The sequence below is a fragment of the Ctenopharyngodon idella genome, chromosome 18 (genome assembly GCF_019924925.1).
Source record: "Ctenopharyngodon idella isolate HZGC_01 chromosome 18, HZGC01, whole genome shotgun sequence".
Lineage (NCBI taxonomy): Eukaryota > Metazoa > Chordata > Actinopteri > Cypriniformes > Xenocyprididae > Ctenopharyngodon > Ctenopharyngodon idella.
Genome location: NC_067237.1, coordinates 855,259 through 882,141, shown reverse-complemented (window position 1 = coordinate 882,141; position 26,883 = coordinate 855,259). Strand labels below are relative to the sequence as shown.

The 26,883-nt window shown below is 36.6% G+C and overlaps 1 long non-coding RNA gene across 1 annotated transcript; it reads right to left on the bottom strand.

Annotated features, from left to right (window-relative positions):
- LOC127499407 (uncharacterized) lies at window positions 1–25,943 on the bottom strand. Its single transcript, XR_007926123.1, has 3 exons — window positions 25,616–25,943; window positions 15,680–15,789; window positions 1–991 (listed from the first exon to the last, which is right to left on the bottom strand). It is a non-coding gene; the product is annotated as an uncharacterized LOC127499407 (long non-coding RNA).
- Between the last annotated feature and the right edge of the window lie 940 nt (window positions 25,944–26,883).

The window sequence follows — 26,883 nt, the reverse complement described above, 5'->3', positions numbered from 1 at the left end:
TTCTCATTTTCATTTTAGTTTATGTGAAAAGTACTAAACTATAAAATAGCCAAAAGTAAATAAACTCTAAACTATATAGACATCTTAAAAAATAATAATACCAAAAGAAAAAAAACACATCAAAATTACTAAAACTTCACAAAAATTAAAATGAAAACTGAAAATATAAAAATATCTAATTCAATATATTAAAAAATATTAAAATAACACAATCACACACACACACACACATACAAAAGATAATCAAAACTGTAATCAGTCCAAAATTAATATTAATATTCACAGATACAATTCAAAAACAAAGCGGAATATAAAATCAATGGATTTTGCTAACTTGCTATTTGTGCCTCAAACTATTCTGAATATTTCTCAAAGATCTGACACCACAAAACTGGAAAAAAAAAAAGCAAATCTAGCGATTATAGTAGTTCTTCCTCAAACGTGACGATTCTTTCAATTTGGTACTTTTTTAAGTAACTTCGGTGCTTCCCAGTTTTGAAACTGATGATTCCACAATATGCAGCAGCCGGTCAGCGTTCAGACTGTGGACAGTCAGAAAATGTGCCGTCATATGATGCATAATGCATATAATCTCTAATTAATGAGCCGAACTCATCAGGACTCATGAGAGAAGATTTTCACTACTTAGGCGACTTTAAGAAACTGAATATTTAATTAGTGCAAATCTTGTGACAATTATGTGTGTTTTGATCCTGGGACAGAGGTGAGGAGGAACCGTCTGCTCAGACAAATGAGGCCTGGTGAAATCGCGCTGATCACCTTGAACACGGTCTATGCAGCATGAGCTCAAAACCCTGTGGATCTCTGTCTGTCTGTCTCACACACACACACACACACACACACACAGCATCAGCATCACCAGGTGTGGCTATCACATCACCATGGCAACTGCTCTCCATCCGCTCTCAGCTTTGTCCTCAATGACATGATTTTCCCCCATCATTTTGGTTGTTGGCACATCTGCTCTGACCTAGATGTGGATCAGACAGGAATCAGATTCAGTGTTCACAGGTGATCGGTCGCTCGTCATTGAAAGCTTCAGAGAGCGAGCTCATTAGCAAATTTCCATAATGCATGTGCGCCACCTCTGTTTAGAGAGCCTTTTTTGTTATTATAATTTTTATTTGTGTACACTGCCTCTGTTTGTTTATTTATGAGGCATTTCCAATTGGCCTCCGCGCCTCGTATTAAAATCCCACTCTTGGATTAAGTCATTATAATAGGAATAAGGGCTTGTGAGAGCAACTGATCACATCATCTGGATCCCATTCCGTATGTATTTTCCAAGTGAGAATAGACGGGTTATTTGTTAGTGAAATTATAACAAGTAATTATTCCATTCGTCCTTCACACTGGGACCCGTGAACTAGAGGAGGACGGTTAACCCTTAATCCGAGCCGTAAACACGCACATCTGCTCAGCGAACTACACGAGCAGGATGCTCGATACGCTGTTAAATTCAATGGAGAGAGGCATAATTGGGCCTTCAGTGCTCTGGATAAAGTGCAGGGTTGGTGGCAGAGTAAGAGTGTAGTAGGTCTATTTAAGGAATCAAAGGCCTGTTATTGTACCTGTTCTCTCCTTCACTTAATTACATAGAGAGGACAATGTGTTTCCTGCTAACAGGGCATTAAGACAGTTTTGTGCAGATGCATCGCACATCTTCATCATAAACTCGTGTACACAGCATTTAATGTGAGAGAGTACCAAATGATCAATACTGTTGATGAGAAAACATGACAGGATAAACAGCTGGATCAGGACCCGTGGGAGAGAGCTGTAGCATTAGAATAACTGCATCGTTTTCAGGTATTATCGAAACTTTATTTTTAAAGAAAACATTTTGTGGAAATAAAAAATATATTTTTTGTTATATTAAAATGGTAAAATATTGAACAATATATTTAAAATGAAAATATTACTATTATAAATGTAAATATAAAATTTCAAATGAATTAAGTGCATTAAAATCAAAATGAAAATTTAGAGCTGTAGAATTAGAATAACTGCATCATTTCATTTCCAGGTATTATCAAAAACTTTATTTTTAAGGAAAACATAACATTTTGTGAAAGAAAATGTATAATGCAAATAGTATTTGTTTTCTTTTTGTTATTATATTAAAATGGTAAAATATTGAATAATACATTTAAAATGAAATTATTACACTTATAAATGTAAATATAAAATTCTAAATTTAAGTTCATTAAAATAAAAAATAAATTAGTGAATTTTTAGTAAATTAGTAAAATAATAAGTACATATATATATATATATATATATATATATATATAAAAAATGCATTATATATATATATATATATATATATTTTAGTTAGGGCCAATGAAAAATTAATAGCAATTAGTAGAATTAGTAGTTGAGCAATTAGTAGAAATCTAAACTGCTGGCCTTATCAAAATGTAAATACATAAAATGTGAAGAAAAAAAATATATATATATCTAAATTTACGTTTTTTTAATATAAAAGTGTTTTGAAAATGTTCATTAAGCAAGTAAATAAAATAAATAAAATGTGAAAAAAAGAAAAAAAATATTGCAATTATAAATGTACAAAAATGTACATTTAAATGTAAGTTTATTAATAAGAGTATTTACATATACACATATACAGTGCTCAGCGTAAATGAGTACACCCCAATGAAAAGTAACATTTTAAACAATATCTCAATGAACACAAAAACAATTTCCAAAATGTTGACAAGACTAAGTTTAATATAACATCTGTTTAACTTATAACATGAAAGTAAGGTTAATAACATAACTCAGAAAACAAAATTTTCAGTTTTACTCAAATTAGGGTGATGCAAAAATGAGTACACCCCACAACAAAAACTACTTCATCTACTTTGTTTGGCCTCCATGATTTTTAATGACAGTCTTCTAGGCATGGAATGAACAAGTTGGCAACATTTTGCAACATCTGTCTTTTTCCATTCTTCAAGAATGAGCTCTTTTAGAGACTGGATGCTGGATGGAGAGTGATGCTCAACTTGTCTCTTCAGAATTCCCCATAGGTGTTCGACTGAATCACTTTCACCCTGTTCTTCTTCAGAAATACAACAGTGGCCTCAGATGTGTGTTTAGGATCATTGTCATGTTGGAAAAGTGCACGATGACCAAGGGCACAGAGTGATGGTAGCATCTTCTCTTTCAGTATAGAGCAGTACATCTGTGAATTCATGATGCCATCAATGAAACACAGCTCCCCGACACCAGCAGCACTCATGCAGCCCCACATAAGGACACTGACACCACCATGCGTCACTGTAGGCACCATGCGTTTTTCTTTGTATTCCTCACCTTTGCGACGCCATACAGTTTTGAAGCCATCAGTTACAAAAACATTTATCTTGGTCTCATCACTCCAGAGTATAGAGTCCCAGTAGTCTTCATCTTTGTCAGCATGGGCCCTGGCAAACTCTAGGCGGGCTTTTTTGTGCCTGGGCTTTAGTAGAGGCTTCTTTCGTGGACGGCACCCGTGCATGCCATTCCTCTGCAGTGTACGCCGTATTGTGTCACGGGAAATAGTCAGCCCAGTTTGGCTTTCTACTTCTACTGAACTTGCATGGCGATTTTCCTCAACCCTTCTCATCAGAAGACGCTCCTGTCGAGGTGTTAACTTCCGTGGACGACCTGGACGTCTCTGTGAGATGGTTGCAGTTCCATCTTTTTTAAAATGTTTGTACCACTTTTGCTACAGTATTCTGACTGATAAGTAAAGCTTTGCTGATCTTCTTGTAGCCTTCACCTTTCTGCTGTAAAGAAATGATTTTCTTTCTCAGGTCTTGTGACATTTCTCTTCCATGTGGTGCCATTGCTGACAGCATGAAATGGGAAGGGGTTTTAACACCCTTTTATAGTCAACTGTCTGCTGGACACCTGTGTAATGAAGAATTAGACTCACCTGTGCTTGAATTCTTGTTAAATTAGACATTTGTAGTCTAAAATTTAGCTTTGCTCCAGAGACGTTCAGTGGGGTGTACTCATTTTTGCATCACCCTAATTTGAGTAAAACTGAAAATGTAAGTTATATTATTAACCTTACTTTCATGTTATAAGTTAAACAGATGTTTTATAAAACTTAGTCTTGTCAACATTTTGGAAATTGTTTTTGTGTTCATTAAGATATTGTTTAAAATGTTACTTTTCAAAGGGGGTGTACTCATTTACGCTGAGCACTGTGTATATATATATATATATATATATATATATACATACACACACACACACACACCAAAATGTAAATTAAAAAAAAATAATAGTAATAACCTGATCTATACTGTTGTATAAAAGCCATATCCTGGTTTGCCGCTGTTGCTCAATTATGATCCTCATTCATAGCGTTATGATGCTAACGGATGTTTCTGTGCCTGTTACTCAAACAGCAGTCACTAAATAAAACTAAATGTTGACAATATTGGGTCAATTTTTGCATTACATTAAAAGGAAAGGAAACTGAATTTACCCACTGGATTAGTTTTATTTCAATGCCACAGACAGTGCTATCAGCCTAATTGAGCAATTAAAATTCAGCACTAATTACACAGCAAATAATGGCTTGTGACGAGCATCCTTCTGGTGATTTTAAAGGTGTTTGTTATTTATTTATACATCTATTTATCACCTCAACAAGAACGGCATACTTAACGCATTCAGACCGTCTAAAATAATCAAACGTCGATTTTGTCCTTTTAGAAATCCTATTGGTTACACTTTATTTTAAGATGTCAATGTTACAGTGTAACTATACATTCAAGTACTGAGTAATAATAATGAACTACATGTACTTAGCCTACTATAGGGTTAGTTGCATGTAATTATGCATAATTTATAGTTATTACAATACATGTAACGTGACGAGGGCACTGTAAAATAAAGTGTTACCATTATCTTCTACGGTGTTTCCGATGTTCGTAGCAGTAGACGATGTCAAGGCAGTGTTTCACACATACAGGCAAAAAGAAGTATGAAGAACAGAGAAGAACAGAAGTCTTGCAGCAGTTTTGTCCTCCTGGGAGAGACAGAAGTACATCCTTTCGTCTTTGGGAAAGCAGCGGATAATGTTTGGATTTGGATTTGGCATCTGAACTCAGTACAGTCTCAAGGCCTGTGTACAATACCAGAAGTGGACGATTCTTGAATATGTGCAGAAAACACACACAGCACAGCTACACGGATGAATACTGCCTATTAGGGTTCATTTCAATGACTACATTTACATGCGATTTTTACAATAATCAGAGTAAGGACTTGATCGCAGGTGCACACGTGCAAACTTTTTTCACTTCCATTTACATGCAGTTTTCATTATTCGGATTATTCACTAAGAATTGTGGTTATTTTACTGCCACAACACAGATGATAAACTCACATACAGTCGGTCAAGATCTTCCAGCCAACACCGATTTGTTCAGCAGTTCTTTGGCATCATTTTTTTCTGTTGATGGGCCTAAAATGCCTCCATTTCAATGTTTTTGACCGTCAATATACTGCATTATATTCATGTCGCACAACATGAGCACACATGCACACTTTGGTCTGAATGGAACAGATGTGTTTAAAGTGTTTACATGCTTGTTTATTACCATTAAAAATTGGCATATGCTGTGTTTGACTGTGATTATGTTTGCTGCGATTCACAGCTTATTCGCATCAATTTGATCAAAGTATAGTTTACATAAGATAAAGTTTAATCACAATATTACCAAAATCTTTATGGTGAGATTTAATTATCATCAAATAACACAAGCATTTGAATAAAATTAATTATTTGCAACAATATTTTATGTATTATGCTATTAAAAATGCTGGGTTGAAAATGGACAAACCCAGTGATTGGGGTTGTTTTGACCCAGCGGTTGGGTTTAATGTTTGACCAACGTGCTGGGTAGTTTTATTTAACCCAACTATTGTTTTAAAAATTACTATATGACTGGCTTAAAATGAACCCAAAATAGGTTGGAAATTAAAAATCAGACATAAGAGGAAACAATAATAATCAAAAGGTGAACATTTATTAATAAGCAATTTAATTATTATTCATTAAACTTATTAATAAATGTTCATTTCCAACATACTGTATTTTGGGTTCATTTTAAGCAACAATACAGTAATTTTTAAATAATAGTTGGGTTAAATAAAACTACCAAGCAGGCTAATCAAAAATTTAACCCAGTCGCTGGGTTTGTCCATTTTAACCCAGCATTTTTTTTTTAGAGTACACAATAACATTTATATACACTAAATGTCAAATGTTATATGTATACCGTTCAAATTTTGGGGTCAGTAAGATGTTTTAATGTTTTTGAAAGAAGTCTCTTTTAGTAAAATTGTGAAATATTATTCCAATGTAAATCAGCTGTTCTCTATGTGAATATATAGTAAAGTGTAATTTATTCCTGTGATCAAAGCTGAATTTTCAGCATCATTACTCCAGTCTTCAGTGTCACATGATCCTTCAGAAATCATTCTAATATGATGATTTGATGCTTAAGAAACATTTATGATTATTATCAAAATCCAGTGGGTACGTTTAACAAAAGTAACATCACTTTATGGTGAAATTTAATTAGAAGTTATACATCCACAAATTCTGAAGAGAAATTACAATACGATGCAACACAATGCTATTTGTCAATTTTTTCTTGCAACACAGTATCTTCGTTCAATATTATTCAAAAATAAGAAAATTGAGTTAACAAAGACAGGTTAAACTAAACAAAACCGAACGGTTGAGACTCGCTGAAACTACAGGCCTTGTCCGATGCGTTTCATGACTAGAAATGTGTTGGTATCCCTGAGAGCGAGAGATAGGCAGACCCTATTGTGTCTGAACCCTGAAGCCCTCCACATCAAAGACGGCGATGGTGACCGCGGTCTTGCACAATGAAACTGCGGAGAGCAGCAAAAACTTGTGCTTTTTCCTGAATATGAATTATATGATACATGAGGGTTTTGCTCACATTCCGGCAGGATCTCATAGCAATTAATCACGTTGTTTATCTTTCCGGCTGTTATTCTAGTCTCCAGCAGCCTGGCCATTCTGCACACATTGTTTCAAGAGAAAGTGCCTCCCTGCCATGAATTCTTATTAGCGGAGTAAAAATAGCCCTCCGGTGCAAGTGAGGGTGGGAGAGACAGAGATGACCATGTGTAAACCGAGTGTAAAGGTACAGTTCTGTTTGCCGTGTTAAATTACCTTGGGGAGAACGAAACACTTTTTGACTGAGCTGTTCATGATATGGAGAGATGCGCTTCCCTTGATCGTTTATCTGGCTTTACTGCTGATGGAAAAAGTGCACATCACAAGAAATCCACTCATATTTTATTAGGGTGTCGTTTATTGGTTTCAGTCTATAATATCCGTCGGCTGGAGCACGTGCGATTTGAAATCTGCCATCTTTGCTCATCGAAGCTCATTTTTTGGAGCCAATAACATGTGACTAATCACTCTGGAGCCGCCGAAAAATGACGCTAGTTGGCTGAAGGTGAAAGCAAAACGTAGCTGACAGGCAAAATAAAAGCTCATTTCATACTGTTAAGGGCCCTTCAACATATAATCAATCTAACACACACACACATATATATATATATATACATACTTCAAATGAATTATTTGCAATAATAATTTTGAATATTTGCAATTAAAATTTAAATTTTAAAGTTTGGGGTCAGTAAGATTTTTTAACATTTTTAACATCTCTTCTGCTCACCAAGGCTGCATTTATTTGATCAAAAATACAGTAAAAAAATGTGAAATATTATTACAATTTAAGATTGAAGTTTTTCTATGTGAATATATAGTAAAGTGTAATTTATTCCTGTGATCAAAGCTGAATTTTCAGCATCATTACTCCAGTCTTCAGTGTCACATGATCCTTCAGAAATCATTCTGATATGATGATTTGATGATCAAGAAACATTTATGATTATTATCAATGTTGAAAACAGCTTCATATTTTTGTGGAAACCATCATACATTTTATTTTTCAGGATTCTTTGATGAATAGAAAGTTAAAATAGAATCTTTTGTAACATTATAAACATCTTTTCTGTCACTTTTGATCAGTTTAATGCATCCTTCATGAATAAAAGTATGAATTTACTTATTGACTCAAAACTTTTAAAGTAGTGCATGTTTGCAAATAAATAATATTAGCAAATTAGATGCAATCGTAGCTATTAGACATGAACTAAAAGTCACCCTGAACTCAATTTTAAATTCTTGTAATTGTTTTATGTTCGAATCTCTTCGAATATAAAATATAATATGTTTGCAAAAACGTTTGCAGGGAGTCTGTTTCCATCACAACAGACAATTAACCTGTCCACCTCTAATGGCTATAAAAAGCCCCTGTATTTATATGAATTTATGGTTATTTAATTGGATTTGTGTATCAATTTCAGGCTGGAGGATAATTTGATGATACTGCTGTCTCTCAGAAGCCTTGATCTGTAATCTAATTTAGAGGATGATTTCCTGCTGCGAGACTTCAACCATTCCGACGAAAGAAAGGAAGAAAGAAGGAAAGAAAGAAAGAAAGAAAGAAAAAAGAAAGAAAGAATAAACAAACACATAAATAAAGCTCACAAATTAAGATAAATATGAGGAACTTTGGCTCCGTCCTGCATGTCTAATTTTCCCTTGAGCCAAATCATGTTTTGCTTTTGATGTAGGGGAAAAAAGAAAAACAGCATGATTGATTTGGTTCTTATTTGCTGATGCCCGAGCTGAAATATTACTGAAGAAAAAAAATGTCTGCGCACAATGATCAGATATTCAGGCAGAAGTAAACACAGCTTTTCCTTTTCAGAAAAACAACCTCACCTGATCATTACATCCCTCTGCTTCTTCATCCTTGGGGCTAATATCTCATTTTTACCTTATCTTACCTTCTGGAAACCATCCGTGAAATGCTTTCAGGACGAGGTGTGAAATTGAAATGCAAGTTTAAGATAACTAGAGCCACATTAGTAGCCAAAACACTTTAACCTTCGACTCAAAATAGAGAAGAATGTCCCGACACACTTGTCTGAATCGCTAATGATCTGTACCTCTCACTAACACAAAACATCGATTCTGATCTCATCCAGAACGACAGAGACTCGGCGGGTGATTTCTTTTGTTTGTTTTATTTTTTGAAAGCAGCACTTTTGTGCTACACATGCATCTGAGCCAGCTTGGCTCGATCCCCACAGTGACGCCAGAGAGAGAGAGGTTTGGCAGAGGAAAAAACCCAACAGAAACGGAGAACTCAGCGGGGAATTCATACGACACATGCAACAATTACAGCGGGCGCAGCGGGCTCTTTGAGGAAGCGATGTTCAGTGCACCTCTCTTTCTCCTCCCCTCCGTCCCTCTCGCTGCCCCCCAGAGAGAACATCTGTCTGGCCCTCCAAGAGTCCCGGCGCGTCACGCCGACATGCACCGCGTGGATATCTCACATGCTATTGATTGACGCAGCTTTTCATGCCACGTTACACTCTAAAAAACGCTGGGTTGTTTTTTCTACCCAAACGCTGCAGGGTTGAGCCTGTTGGGTTATTTTTTCCATGGTTGGGTAGTTTTTGTGTAACCCAGCCGTTGGGTTATAGAGGGTGGTCAATCTCACTGACAGTTGAAACAATACACCCCTCCCCACCTGCCCTCCGACGCAACAACCCAGCGGTGGCTTAGTTTACCACAGCAGCCCAGTACGGAAGGCCGAAAGGTTCAAAAACTTGTGAATTTGAACACATTAACAATGCATAAATATGCATATTTTATGCGTTGTTAACGTGTTAAAATGCAAGTGTTTTTTAACCTTTTAGCGTTAAATATGTGTTGTTTGCGCATGAAAAATAAGAACATTGGTAATGCGCAAACAACACGTATTTAACGCGTGAAATACGCTTTAAATACACTTTAAATATGTGTGAAATAAGCGCATTTTGGGGGTTGTTACAGGTAAAAATGTGTTTTTGAAACCTTTTAGTGTTAAAAACGTGTTGTTTGCGCATGAAAAACCAGCACGTTGTTAATGCGTAAACAACATGTATTTAACACGTGAAATACTGTGAAATTCACGTTTTTTAACCTTTTAGCGTTAAATGTGTTGTTTGCACATGAAAAATCAGCACGTTGATTATGCGTAAACAACACGCATTTTACATGTTACAAGTTAAAATTCACGTTTTGAACCTTTTAGCGTTAAATACGTGTTTGCGCGTGAAAAATCAGCACGTTGTTAATGCGTAAACAACATGTATTTAACACGTGAAATACGGTGAAATATGCACATTTTACGCGTTAACGTGTTAAAATTCACGTTTTTGAAACTTTTGCCGTTAAATACGTGTTGTTTGCATGTGAAAAATCAGCACGTCGTTAATGCGTAAACGTATTTAACATGTGAAATACGCACATTGTTAAAATTCACGTGTTTTTGAACCGTTTGGCCTTCCATAAACCCAGCTGTTGGGTTAGACAGAGCGCGGGCTTTGTGCATCCTCGTCAGATCTCAACGCCGCCGAATTGGTGCTTTTCTTCTATAAAATAAAGGTTTGTATACATTTTATTTTGTCTATAAAGTCTTTACAGTACTGTAAATCATTTTAATGCAATGTAACATACAGGGATGAGATGTCAGTCAGCTGAACAGCAACCCAGCGGCCCATCACCGGCTCAGATTTCAGCAACACAACGCTGCGCTTACAACAGGGATATATGCGCAAAACAGATGAAAACTAATCGAAGTGGAGAGGAGAGAGAACTTTGAAAACTGGCTGCAGCGAGTTTTGGCCACAGTGCTTTTAGTCAGTTCGTTGGTGTGAGAAAAAAATAAGAAAAATATGGTCAAATTTGTATTCAAACATACGTTATTAAATATTTAACTTTTAAAATGCGATTTCATCATTCTTTTCTGCACTTTTTCACTCACATACATGTTGTTTTAACTCGTTCCTATATTTTTGTACATTCCTGGGTGTTCTTGCATATTAATAAATAATAAAGATTTTAATTTTCAGTGTATTTTGGGTTCATTTTAAGTCAGCAATATAGTAATTTTTAATCAATAGTTGAGTTTAATAAAACAACCCATCATGTTGGGTCAAACATTTAACCCAGCCAGCTGGGTAAAAACAACCCAAAGCTGGGTTTGTCCAATTTTGACCCAGCGCTGGGTTGCCAAATAGCCCAAATTGGGTTGTTTTTAACTCAGCATTTTTTAGAGTGTTTGTTAAATAATTCATATAGGTACAAAAATAAATAGATTAAAAAAAGGTCCGTTATGATCAGTGTCTATTTTAATGACATTCTCTGCATAATCCACTTAGCGCTTGTTTAACGTTTATGCAAACGAAAGAAAAACTATTGTATGAGCATTAAACAGTGCGTTCTAGCTGTCGGGTCTATTGAACTTCGAATAACAAACAAAAGCAGCACAAACAGCCCTATGTTTAATTAATGATGGCAGTATTTAGAGTACAATTAGCAATTTGTGTTAGTCAGTCTCCAGATACTAAATACAATAGACTAATTTCTGCATCCATTAGCAAATATTTGTTGCATCTCAGCAAAGTTTGCGGAGAAATGTACACCAGAGTCTCTATACGCATTTATTACACAAACAGTTTTGAGTCCTTCAATGGACCGCTTTGAAAGTCACAGCTTGAGAGTCGACCTTGCGTGTGTGATCACACCTCTAATCCAGATTACCAAATCTGCTGGCAAGAGTTCAGACTTGTAATGTCATGTAATTAATTCTAATCTAACGTCCCAGGGAAGTGAGAGGTAAATTGGACAGCTCTAGTTGTATAGTATATATTCTCACTCTTAAATAACCTGCGACTGTGGCAGTTGGTTAATGAGGATTATTTAAAGTGCGAACGAGTCGTGGGCTAGCCAGCGATAACTGCCTCACAGGGCACTTTCCCTGTGGCAAATGTCCCCGCTACAAACATCAAGGTAATTACTTTCCAAACAGCCAAGCTCCGACTACTATTCAATTCTGAGTCTGATTGTTTGTTTCGCCATTCAAAATGGAGCTGCTTTTATCATCGCAGGTCAAAAACCACCAGAGCTCTGCTTTCAGACCGAAAATATCCTGAAATTAACACGAAGGATGTCTTGTGCTGCTTTACCCTCCGTGTATTCACAAAGAACGTGTTTACATGCACACCAATATGCCAAAAATTCCCAAAAATCATCTAAGTGTGAATGCTGGCATCCGAAACTCTGGTGCGGTTCGACTGAAATATGAAATATCATAGTCACGATGCTGCCCATTACAGTTTGGTACTGGCGTCAGAAACGTGTCTAGTCCCGTTAGTGTGTGACGGAGGGATTCCTGCCGCTGTTTTGACTCTTGTACACATTTTATAAGCCCTTCGTGAGTTCTCGGCTGGTAAAAATACCATCATATCTACACACATCAAACGAGTGCGTTTAGTACACAACATTGTTTTGGATGTTCAGCAAGTTCCATCGCAACCCTAGTGAAAAAAAAACTATACCAAAATTGGTATATTTCATACGAAGTATACTACAAATTCATTAACATATTTACTGACATATCGCTTGAGACTTACTGGTATAAATATTATAATTAAACTTTATTTGGAGTGCTTCTTTATTGCACAATGCATATTTCTTAATATTAAGCCTAAAATGTGTTATGATATCACTATTAGTAAGAATAGTATGATAACTATCAGTCTATAAAAGCAAGATATTTAAAGAGTACCAAAAGTATACTTGCAAGAAAGGTACTAAAGACATCGTTAAAACAGTCATGTGACTGCAGTGGTTCAACCTTAATGTTATGAAGAGACGAGAATACTTTTTGTGCACAAAAACAAAACAAAAATCACGACTTTATTCAACAATCTCTTCTCTTCAATGTCATTATCCTTACGCAGGTGAGCACAGCGAAGCTTCCGTGTTTACATCCGAATGCCGGCTCAGTATTGGCCAAAGCTGATCACGTGATCAGCACGACGCATGCGTGTGACGCTGACACAGGAGCCGGCCAATAATGAGTCGGCGTTCTAATGGAGAACCTGGAAGTGCTGGACGTGTTTTGTTTTTGTGCACAAAAAGTATTCTCGTCTCTTCATAACATTAAGGTTGAACCACTGCAGTCACATGACTGTTTTAACGATGTCTTTAGTACCTTTCTGGACCTTGAAAGTGTTGATTATATTGCAGTTTATGGACGAGTCATATACCTCTCGAATTTCATCAAAAATATTTTAATTTGTGTTCTGAAGATGAATGAAGGTCTTACAGGTGTGGAACGACATGAGGGTGAGTGATTAATGACAGAAATTTCATTTTTGGGCGAACTAACCCAACTAAAGTTCAAAATTAGTTGTTCCAATTTAGCAGACTTTAAATTTTTATGTGAGTTGGGGTGTTAAAATTAGCAGTATTTTGACTGAACCACTTCTACCTCAGCTGCACGAGATGAGAACACATTTCTATAATTTCTTGGGTCAGAAGTGGCCAAAAGGATGACCTGCCTAGGAAAACTAACATCCTTATAGTTTATTTAAATATTATTGAAAATGTAAGATTTTGTAAGCATATTGTGTAGTTGTGCTTGTTTTATTTGTGATATGAACACAATAAAACCTGCCAAATTGTGCCTATGTAATTTTTGGCCTGGCTGTCATACAAAGAAATTATGAACACATGCAAAAACAGGAGAAAACCAATGAAATATTGATAATGGATTATGTTGTGGTCAGTGGATGCTTTTTCCTGTCAGCTTTTTGTTTTACTATGCTTTTTTCTTTTCTTTTTTTTTTTTTAAACCTGTAGTTTGCTTTTTTTTTTTTTTTTGCCAATTAATTTAGTGTTTTGCTCTTCCCTCATATTTAAAACATTTTAATGTAAAACATCTTCCTCATTTTTTGATTATGAGGAATTATTTGAAGAAATCTCCCCTCTGTACATCACTTTTGGCCACTGCTGCATTTCCTCCTCTAGACAGAAACATTCGAAGCTGCTTAAGCCATTTATGACCTTACTTTGATAAAGGAAAACGGGTTAACGCGTTTACATGACCACATGCATGTCAGCTAATGAAGCATAATTGGGTTAAGAACGTGCATGTAAACACGCTCAAAGATTCAAATTATTGAACAAAGAATGATTCATTTTGATTCTAAGAAGCTCAGGTACAAGCAAATATAAAATGTATAAAGTCACCCAATTCCAGCCCTTCGAATGGCACATGAACAGTGCCGAGTTCAGTCGATAAATGAGTCTCCACCGCGCCTGCTTTGCAAGAGACATACAATCCTCACCCTTAACACAAGACAAATTGAGTTCCAACATTTTCTATTTAAAGCCTCCTCATTTCCGTAGGAATGGAGAATCTTCCCAATTCCCCAGCCTTTTGCCAACAGCTTAGTGTGACATATTGCTAATCTGGTTATTATGCAAGTTATCAGGCGTCTCACTGTAACTGCAGCGCGGCAGATATTACACTGATTTCATGTGCGCCTCGCCGCAATAACTCTGCTCTGAGCAAATGAATGGCTGCCGGTGGCCGCCGCTCCCGCGCAGGACAACCTATTGGCGCATGACGCTTCATTAAACAGCCCGAGGTACGTGGAGCGGATCAGAACCTAAACAGAGATAATGGAGACGATGTGGACGGGTGCTTCACTGATTGTCTATCTACTCTAGTCATGCAGTGGGTGGTTAACTAGATGACTAAAACAGTCTGAAAAATTCACTAGAGGACTGGACAAATTCATTCTGCACCAGATGCAGCTTGTTCTGACACAAAATAAGCCTGCTTTTAAACCATATTCTGAGAAAAATTGTGCGCATTTCTATGTCTGAATGAATTAACATGGATTTGAGCAAATCCTTGAGTGAAGTCAAACTAGTCATTAAACCCACAAACCATTCAGAAACGTCCAGTTTCATTCTAAAAGTTGTAACTTCTTCCTGAGTCTCTCCATCAGTGTTGACTCCGGTTTGAACAATGTAAGGCTGAACACCGTTACTGACAATCCTCATTTTGGCTGCGTGAGATTCTCCAGCTTTGTTGTTGTTGAGCAACCGAAGCGTGAGCTGTTAAAGCTCCGCCCTCTTCTGGAAAGGGGGCGGGAGCAGCAGCTCATTTGCATTTAAAGGGACACACACAAAAACGGTGTGTTTTTGCTCACACCCAAATAGGGGGAAATTTGACAAGCTATAATAAATGATCTGTGGGGTATTTTGAGCTGAAACTTCACAGACACATTCTGGGGACACCAGAGACTTATATTACATCTTGTAAAGGGGGCATTACACATCCACTTTAAACACGTCTGATTGGATATCACGTTCAAGTAATCAACAGATATGTTTGTGATTGGCTACAGTGCTCAACGCTGCAAAACACATTGTAAACAGAAACCTTTGACGCTCTCAAGAGTCAATATATCATCCCTCTTCATGACGTGTTGATTGAGTGCATTCTTTTTTAATCACATAAACACCTTCTTCTGTGACTTATAAATTAAGAACTTACTTCTGCAAAAGAATGAATGATAAGTGATCTTAAGCTAGTACCCTTTTAAACTCATTACAATTGTAAATGTACATGTTCTACTTGCACTTGCAGGAAAGTCGCACCATTGTGTTTGTGACACCTACCGAGGACTGAGTTGTTACGTCATGCGAATGAGCTTCCCATCTGTTTTCTAGACCCTCAATGTTGATGAGGTTTCCACTTTTGCACCGTCAGCTAATTAAGAACTGGACACCTGGACAAAAATCAGATAGCACATTTAAGGGGGGGTTAAAAGATGAGGAGGCAGTGAGGGCACAATCCTGTGATTAAATAGGCTGGGAGACGCGGAGGATATAAATTGTAATAATGATGGTAGAATGTGCCATATTGATCTTCACCTCCTCTGGTGTCCACACGCTTGAAAGAGAAGAAATTGAACTGGGATTTCACAGCAGTCCTCTATCCATGTGTGTGTGTGTGTGTGTGTGTGTTTTCCCTGGCCGCAAGCAGCAAGGGGGTTTGAAACAACTTGACTAATATGTTTACATAACTGTCCACAAACTGCTCTTTTTCAGCTTTTCCTCCATTTGTTAGTCTGGGTTTTGTCTTCCAAAGGACGCCATGAAACACTGCATTAGGAAACGTGCTTGTGTTACACTTTATAATTACTTTAATACATCATCGACAAATGTATTCAGTCAGTAATGTACAAATCAGTAACTTTCAAATATGAATATATGTGAAAATGTATGAATTAAATACATTTCTGATTATAATATGGCCCTTGTGAAAAAAGTAGGCTTAATTGTATTGACTACTCGAAGACTTGTTCCTCCTTCCCTTTAGAATCTGACTTCACTTTGATATAAATGCTAATCTTCGGTCTGCTATGCTTATATTTATGCTCCTGTCCATCCATTCGGCGTAATAGCAAATGCAAATAAGTGCATCAGTAGGAAATCATTTGATTGGTGTTCTCTCGTCTAGCAGAGACAGCCTATAGGTTAACAGATCCCTGTTTGAAGCAGGACGAGTAAGTGGTTGGCACATCGAATTCTCATTATAATTAGAGTGAATAATTAAATATTTATCCTGTGCAAGTCAGTGGGGAATCATCTCAGCCTGTGTCATTAAGACCCTATTTTAATTATTATAGCTCAGTAATCTCAACGCGGCGCCTCACAAACCACAAACACACTCTCATCTTCTTCACAGATATCTTTATGGGAAATGGGGTTATAAAGGGATTCCGCAATGTTTTCTTCTAGTTTCGGAGGAAGAAAACAGACAATACTAGTTGAAGTTCCAAAAAGTGAAGCCACGGTATAGTGTGTGTACTTCGATATATAATCTTCAGTGTCACATGATCCTTCAGAAATCATTCTGACATGATGATTTGCTGCTCAAGAAACATTTATGATTATTATCAGTGTTGGAAACAGTTGTGCTGCTTCAGATTTCCGAGGAGACTGTCATACATTTTAAGTTTCTTTTGAACTTTCTATTAATCAAAGTACAAAATTTGAATCTTTTGTAACATTATAAATGTCTTTACTGTCACTTTTGACCAATTTGATGAAAAAAAAGTTTTATTTATTATTTTTTTTTTTTTTATCTTATCCTAAATTTTTGAATGGAAGTGCATCAAGGATTAGACAAAAAATATTGAGCAACACAACTGTTTTCAATATAAGAGACATTAAAAAGAGACAATTATTCCAATCTTTTGACTGCTAGTGTACCATGATAATGATTACACCACACCATGTTGATATGGTATTTCAAGGTATATACCCAAAAAACATGGTAATGTTATTGTTTGGTTGGAAAATCTCTTTACCTGAAGTATAGAGTTGCTCACAAGCGCGGATGATAAAAAACATTAGTTGACTCTGGCGAACGAGAGCGTGCATTTTCAAGTTTTATTTCGGTAAATGTTTCAAATATTCCAATATATTTGCCAAGATTTAGGACACATACTAAGTTCAAATACTCGTTTCTCAGAAAATCAATGCGACAGCCAGTTATTCTACTTCGAAATGTGCGTTCCGTGTCAGAATGTCTGTTTTTGTTTTGTTCTGTGTGACCCCGCCCACTGCCAATTTACATAACAGTACACAAATTGGACACCCCAGGTTGCCAGGTGGTGGAAAACACAGCGTATTGCAGCCACGGAAGCCAGCAAACGAACTGGGTCAGAGATCGCAGATTCTACCTGACCTAAAAAGCCTCGACAATTAAAATAAATTGTAAGGCACGGTGCTTTCCATTGTCAGTTGCCCTCATTCCTGTTGCGTCTCCTCAATCTGGCAACCCGCGTGAGCGTCGAGTCTGAGGAGGGGGAGGAAACAATTCTCTCCAATATTGTGAATTTAGACTGCAGTACTCATTTCAACCACTAACTGTCAATACTGCACCTTTAAGTGATCGCGTTAATATTTTACAGAGCGAGAACCCGCTCTCTAAATGCTCAGTGTGAATCTGTGAACTGTAAACTGAACTGAATCACGAACCAAATCAGACTGTTTTGCCGAGGAGTCGAAATTAAACAACCGAAAAGAGTGATTCGTTCCTAATCGGGACTATTTTAAAAAGCAAAAAATGTCCGACATGATTCCTGAAATATTGTGTGTAAACATTTCTCTGATCAGCAATTGGTGATCTCCCTACTCAGACTTTGTCGGTATAATTTTACTGGTGCACAGCAGAATTTGCTTCCCAAAAGATGGCGCTATAAGCCTTCGTTGTTGTCTCTAATCGGTCAAATTGGCTTGACAGCAACTTAACATAAAATTACTAAGGTGGTCAATCAATTATTTAGTTTTTTCTTTATAAAATTAATTACAATATATGCCCATTAATCAGATTAATCTCACAATTCAGTCAGTGAATGTACATTTCAAAAAGCCGTTTTTTCATACCGTCTCGGTGTGGACGGAAGGCCAAAACATAGAAAGATCTGGATTAAAGTAGACATAGCCTGAGTTGCATGATCTAGCTGTTTTTGAACACAAGGAACTAAAAATAACACAGCTCAGCCTCCGTTCTGCGAAACATCAGTGTTCTGGGTGGGATGTCATGATGTCATGCGCGAGTCAGTGGATCGTGAGGCTTCTCGGTTGACGGCAGCGTCTGGCTCACGCTGATGATGTATGACTGCAGACAGAGAAGCGAACTAACCGCGAACTAGTCGAGCCGCACTCTGCCCGTCATCCTCCTGATACATCATGTGCCATGTGCTAATTAGGACTGTCTGTGTCTGCAACACATTCCTGCATATGCTTCCTCTGTTTCGGAGGTGATGAATGTAGCCCTCAGTAGCAGAGCAAAAATGCCTCTTTCTAACACGGTTCATTAATTACCCACAATGCACTCTGTCACTCGGCTCCCCAGTGTCAAAGATGGCGTCAGTAGGCCAGCTGTTCGGTTACTGTATTGGAGAGTGCTGAGCTTTCCAACCGTGCCGAAGTGTGTTTGAGGCGAAGTTGAGTCTTGTCGACATTAATCCGGATGCGTTTGAAAACGCATCTATGTGGCCTTCCGTTCACACTGAAACAGCATTTTTGTCCTGTGAAAATGGAGCTTTTTGAAGACACTCTCCCAAGTGGATATGACTGAAAACAGAGGTATTAGAAAACGATGATGGATGTTTAGTCATGTGACGTATATCGTACCCATAGATATCTACAGTTATACCGGTTTGTGCCCGCTAGGCCTGTCATGATTAGGGCTGGGACAATACATCGATTCTTGATTCTCGATACAATGATTCTGGATCGGTTCTGATATTTCCTCTCTCGAATCAATTCTGAGATTATTTTTAACAGCAGATGGTGCTCTAGGCTAGTTTAAGTGGTTAAATATACTTGCACCTCGGCTCAGAATGCTTTTATGACGTGAGACTAATATAAACAGCCCACTGTGAAAAAATGCATTTAAGTAGGTAAATATAGGAGGAGTATGTCAAAGTCGTTTGTATTTGCCAGCCTTCCTGCTGCCAGCTGGTGGCGCTATGACTAACTGAATATTGGCACGTAGATGTCTACAGGCCAGGACTCTTATCAAACATGTTACGTTTGGGGCAGATTTGACATTGTTCGTCTGAGTTACAGCAACTTCCTGTTTCATGGCGAAACATCGATCTTTGTCAGGCCGCCAGGGACACACCCTTCAACGAAAACTCAAGATCTTTGCAATTTAGCATCGCAAAGGCCTTATGATTACACTCACCAAATTTGATGATCGGATTAAAATTGTAGGAGACGTTCGTTAAAGTATGAGGACTGAAAATCACAAAAACTGCACAAAAATCTCAGAGGAAATTCAAAATGGCTGACTTCCTGTTGGGGCTAAGGCTTTGCTCCAAGAGACTTTTTTGTAGGTATTGAGACATTACATGTATGTACCGAATTCTGTACATCGTTGAATTTTTATAGGTGGCGCTATTGAGCCATTTTGCCCCACCCAATTCTGAAACCCATATCAGATGTAAATTTTCGCCAATTTTTGAGCAATTCCAAGAGGGTCCTCGCACATTTTGATGCTCGGGCCCTAAATATGTAATATAATTCGAAGGGAAAATAAGATTATTTAAATAAGACTCCATTGGCAGATATTTTCTCATGTTTTAAGCAAAAACTCACTTAATTTCGATCAGTTTTTCAGGAAAACCTTTTGCTGTTGATGTTGATTTAAGAAATGTTCAGATATTTGTACCGGAAAACCAGACAGAAATACTGAGTAAGAAAAAAATTAATTGCAGTGTAGATGAAAAGGTTAAAAGATGTGTGAAGCGCTGACTCTGGATCAGTTGTACACGGTTCAGATTAGGACTATGCTGATCTCAGTTCAGCTGGAAGTGATGAGAGAATCTGGAGCAGAACACTGCATCACAGCAGAGCAGTGTGGGTTCATCTGAAGGACACATTTCTGTGCACCTAAAGTATATTGGAGACTCGTATGGAATTAAAGTCCATTATTTGTGTTTTGAGGTTAGCTTTGCAATCTCATCTTTTTTTGATCGGGTATGATAAAGAATTTTTTTTATTTTTATTTTTTTTTTTTCATGGTCCACAATAGTCCATTATTTACTTCTGAGATTGCCATAATGAAATGATCGTCAACACCCTTTTCATCTAATCTCTGTCGCTTCGGAGGAAAAATAAACAGGCTTTCACTCACTAAATATAGCAGCCATCATCATTAGCAAGTGGAGAAGCATGAGCTGAACCAAAATGGATTGATGGCAAAGAGGAATCAATCTATAGTCTGTGGAGCGAGAAAAGAAGATTAAAAAGTGGGAAATTGAGGCCATTTCTGGATAGATTTCCCTCCCGAAAGCTGAACGCAGACCAAAAGCTCTGCTGCCCTCAGGCACACGGTCATCTTTATCATTCTCTGTATCTCCTGCGTTTATCTTCACATTATAAGGAAATAACATTTCACCTAAGTGTCTTTTTATGTCTCCTCCTAATGTTCTCTTGCGTTGTGACTATTGCAATAGCGTCATATTGGACGCTGTTGTTTGTCTATATTGCTGTGATGCTCAAACGGTATGTAAAATTGCAGTGGCCTCATTTCAAATGGCCGACTAACAAGCTTGAATTTCCCTTTTTGTTCCAATGCCCAAGCTTCTGTTTTTTTCAGAGCCAGTGTTCTTCTTCCAAGGGACGGTTTGCTGGGATGGCTATGGTCTGAATCGCTCAAGAAACCACTGAGCAAGGCATTTAATCCTAAGAGACCCAAGCATTGATATTGAGGATGTTTTTAAGAAAAATATTATATTTCAGTATGCAAGTACAGTCCATGTGTGTTTGAGATTTTTCTTAGGAAGTTAGAAGGCTACAACTGCCACATATTACTGAGATATAACACTGTTCAATGGTTTGATGTTTTTAAAGAAGAAGCTCATCAAGGCTACATTTATTTGATTAAAAATACAGTAAAAATTGTGAAACATTATTCCAATGTAAATCAGCTGTTTTCTATGTGAATATATAGTAAAGTGTAATTTATTTCTGTGATAAATTGAATTTTCAGCATCATTACTCCAGTCTTCAGTGTCACATGATCCTTCAGAAATCATTCTGATATGATGATTTGATGATCAAGAAAAAAAATATTATTATATTTGCGAAAACTTTTTTTAATAATAGAAAGTTCAAAAGAACAGCATTTAACTAAAATATATTTTTAGTTACTGTTGACCAATTTAATGCATCCTTTCTTAGTAAAAGTATTATTATTAGCATTTTTATATTAAAAAAAATCTTACTAACCCCAATTTTTTGATGTCATTACAAATTATATGCAGTGTTTAGTATGATATATATTTTTTTATCATTTCACCATGTCTTAAAAGTATTTTTATTTAAAAAAAAAAAAATAATAATAATAATAATTAAATGATCAAAAAGGGATTTAAGAAAATAAAGAAGAAATAATAACAGTAAAAGAAGTTCTAGGTCTAATTATATAATATAATTGTGAAGTAGTTCATTTAAACTCATTTAAATGCAAATAATATTTTATTTAAATAATATGCACACATTCACTCATTTGTATGTCTAATATGTCAAAAATGTAAAAAAAAAAAAAAAAAAAAAAAAAGTCTTGTCTCGTCATTTAAATTATAGCATATTTCAATTCAAAATGGAGAAATTCCATGAAAAAGTTGTGTTTTGCATCACTGTATGTTACTGTGGGTCAGTAAACATATACATCATAAAACAGTTGTCAAATATTATATATTTAGCTACTTATATCTTACCACGCACGCACTCTTTCACTGTAAAAACTAAAAGCGCCGCATTGGAATTCACACTCGCCATCAGTGAATAGTAAGCCCCGCCTTCCTTGATCTGATTGGCCATCATTTTGACATTGATGAGCGCTGACCAGCCTAAAAATATAACTTTTTAAACTGTCTGTCATCTTAACAACAATCAGAGCGATGCATAATTGTGAGCTGCATTAAGAAACCTCAAATATTGGGGGGACAATTTGGCGATTTCCAATTATTGTGAGGAACTTAACGCCTATGGTGGTTACGGCCCTTCTTGTTCATAGTGCAAGTTGCTGTTTTATGTAGTTCTAATGCAAATTTGGTGTAAAGATAGTGTTTACTGTAATTACTCTAATTTTGCTCTAATCATTACCTCAGGTTGCTTTATTATTGTCTCTGTAAAAAATGCACTGAAATGTCTGTTAATATTAAAAGAGAATGTCAAATCATAAATCTTCAGAGAACTTTACTGGTCCGTACTCTCTCATTCAACAGAGAAAGATCACCCTTACATCTATATGGAATGGCATCTGATTCACACCCAACTACAGCGGAAGCGAAATGTTCTTTGCATCCACATGCAATCATTCCTCATTCGAGGTGTGGCATGCTCGGTAATGGGACCAATCATCTGTGGTCAAACTGTGATATTAATAAGCTTTCGCTCGACTGGACTCAGAAGCTGTGTGATTACCTGTCACACTTCATTTGTCGATTGTAAAAACGCTACACAACTCTTTCCTGGTCACAATTTAGTGGCAATCTCATTCAGAAAGCATCGCTACGTACAATTCAGCCACCTCCCACCTTATTTATTTATTTTCCCAAGGGCTGGAATACATTTTGGAGGACACGTTTTACGTTAAATATCCTAAAAGACTCACTGAACTGATTCCATTTGGAGTGTTTCAATTACTGTGTCACTGCCCCGTTTTACGATTATTAAAGCCCATCTCGGGTGTTACTACTAGGTGTAAATCTGTCTCACCTGACCTCTACCAAGATCTTAATATCATGCTGAGACCAAGCAAGGGGGTGACGATATCAAAATCGCTCTCACTTCTGCACCCTGGGTTTAAAATTTTCTTGAACAGTCTGATACGAGACGTGCTGAGATACCACATCTTTATTCGTAAAGCTCAAATTGGCCCATCATTATCTTTTAATTACCACAACCCAATATTGGGCCCTATTATAGACAGATAATTAATCACGTATAATGGTGCAATAGGATATTGTGATTGGGGCAGAAAGGTCGGGAGGGGGTTATTTTGTGCAAACAGGGAGCTAATAGCAACTCTTCTGAGTTTCATTATTTGCACATGAATACACTCTGAATAATGGATGAATCGCTGTGTAAAGGGACATCAAGCGGAGATGAAACCGTGGGGTAAATTCACTGCTCGTTTTATCATCAAGAATTGGACTACTGAAGCTCAGCCCACTTTTCTGTCTGTTTGTCGAGCGAGATTCATGTTCACTTGAGGTGAATTACACATTTTAAAGCAACAGTTCACCCCAAAATAAAACTTTACAATAAGGTCTCATTTGTTAACATTAAAGAGTTAGCTGACATGAACCAACTATGAACTAGGCCTGGGTGATAAAACGGTATCGATATTTATCGACGGTACGTCTTAAGCGATAACGATAGAAAAAACGTTCGATATAAGTCTCGATATAGTTTCACTTAAATGCATTAATATGTAAACAGACATGAAGTTCGGTTGCATGAACAACTCTCAAGCTCGCTCCGTCCCTGGATCACAAACAGACGCGCTACGAGTGGCACGCAAACAAGCTGCTGTGGAGTTCAGTTGAGCAATCGCCACGTGAAATCAGAACACACAAACATGAAAATGAGTGCTGTACCTGCTGGCGACGGGGAGATTGTTAATAAAAAGTACGTCATCTCATCTGTGTGGCAGTTTCATGGTTTCCTTACATCTTACAGTTGATCTACTTCAAAGATCGTCTTGAGAGAGCAGTTGTCATGTGCTTTCAATCACACAGTATCTTTATTTCTGTGTTACAAATATTCAAATTATCACAGAACTACTAAGATTGAAGTTTATAGTTCAGATAAAAACACTAATGTCTATGTCATCGATCAAAATAGAGCAAAGCAGCTTTTGAAAGAAACTTAGCGCTGAAAATAACGCATTTATCTATTACATTGTTTCACCACCAGGTGGCGACAAGTGACTGTTAAAAAATGTATTTGTGACGTTGAATCTTCATTCAACAGATTCTTTCAAATACACTGATTCATCCAGTAATGAAACAAGAGTATTTATGAGCGAGTCATTGAATCATACATCCAGATTTTTTAAAAATAAGTAATTCAAATAAATTTAAAATTTTTACAATAAACTGCAGCAATTCATATTTTGTCAGAAAATTATGTCAGTAAATTATGTTATTTCATTTAGTTGTCATTCGGAATTGTGATCTCTATTTGAAACAAACAAAAAAGTTTCTCAATTTATCCAGAATTGTGCAGCTCTAAGTTTCTTTAACATTTATTTAATCTTCATATAAAATATAAGAAAGATTTGTTTACATTTTATTTATTTTGCTTTGTTTGCCTTAATTAAAAATGCATTGGTTACATTCAGACATTTTTTTTTTTCTACTGGTCTACTTTTTTTTTTTTTTTTTTTTTTTAAAAAGGTTATTCAATTTTTTTTTCAATAATTATCGATACCATACAATATGAAACATTATATCGTGATAAATTTTTTAGCTGTATCTCCCAGCGCTACTATGAACACTATATTTTTAAAGCATTATTAATCATCATTAACATTAGTTAGTATCTATCTATCTATCTATCTATTTCTTAAGCAATGTGCTAAACATACTAGCAACACGATAGCAACGTGCTAAAACATGTCATAGCAATATGCATTGCTAACAACATGCTAGCAATGTGCTAAATCATGTTAGAAAAATAACATCTATCTATCTGACACTACTTAACTAAAACTTAAAACTTCTTTAAACTTAAAGAGGCTATATGGGAGAGTTTTCGTGTATTAATAATTTCGTATTGCCAATGTGTGAACAGCTTACCGAGAAAAACACAAAAAACTGAGACCTTCCCCTACTTCATAGCCGAGAGCCTGTCGTCCGTTCAATGACACATGCAACAAATACAATGTTAAGTATAATGTCGAAAGAACAATTCTGTACTGTAATATCAATCTGTCATGCAAAGAACAAGGCTTAATTCAAACTACATAGTCAGACAGTCTTCATAATCTAACTATCATAACAGAGCTATTTTAATTACCTCATCCGTCGTTATGATGCCGGTGCAAACAGATCCACATCGCTACGATCAGATGCCTGTTTTCTCACAGATGTCATTTTTGTTGTGTGTTTATTTTGTTATTGAGAGGAAAGCGCGCGCAGCACACATTTACATATTCATCTAACCGTCGCTCTCAACAGCGCCCGGATGTTCGTTAACAGTATATCACTGCAAATCAAGGTATTACACACTTCTTTTTAGCCCTTAGAGAAGAACAAAAAAGATCTTTGCCGTGAGTATATCGAGGCCTTGAATCACGCTCAGTCTTCTTGTACTTCACATGTGCACGAGCAGTAAGTTGCTGCTGCAGTTCACTTAACGGCCACCGGTGTCGCTAATGACAAGGGTTTCTGAATTCTACATCCCTTTAAAACCTTTAAATTTCAAGATTTAAAAAAATGTTGGTAAGTAGTTCGTCGTTTGTTCATGGTGGTTCACAGTGAATGTTTACAAATACAACTTTGGATTTTAAAAATGTATTAGTTGAATGTTCAAATTACCGTTGGTTAAGATTAACAAATGCTTTAGAAGTATCATTCATTATTACTTAATACTTAAAAGGGTTAGTTCCCCCAAAAATGAAAATTCTGTCATTAATTACTCACCCTCATGTCTTTCCACACCTGTAAGACCTTCGTTCATCTTCAGAACACAAATTAAGATATTTTTGATGAAATCTGAGAGGTATATGACTCGTCCATAGACAGCAATATAATCAAGGTCCAGAAAGGTACTAAAGACATCGTTAAAACAGTCATGTGACTGCAGTGATTTAACCTTAATGTTACGAAGAGACGAGAATACTTTTGTGTGCAAAAACAAAACAAAAATAATGACTTTATTCAACAATGTTTTCTCTTCTGTTATTCTCATACGTTGTTTACGTCCAGCGCTTCCAGGTTCTACATCAGAACGCCGACTCATTATTGGCCGGTTCCTGCATCAGCGTCACACGCATGCGTCGTGCTGATCACGTGATCAGAGCCGGCCAATACTGAGCCGGCATTCGGACGTAAACACGGAAGCCTTCACTGTGCTCACCTGCGTAAGGATAATGACAGGGAAGAGAAGAGATTGTTGAATAAAGTCGTTATTTTTTTGTTTTTTGCGCACAAAAAGTATTCTCGTCGCTTTATAACATTAAGGTTGAACCACTGCAGTCACATGACTGTTTTAACGATGTCTTTAGTACCTTTCTGGACCTTGAAAGTGTTGATTATATTGTCATATACTTCTTAGATTTCATC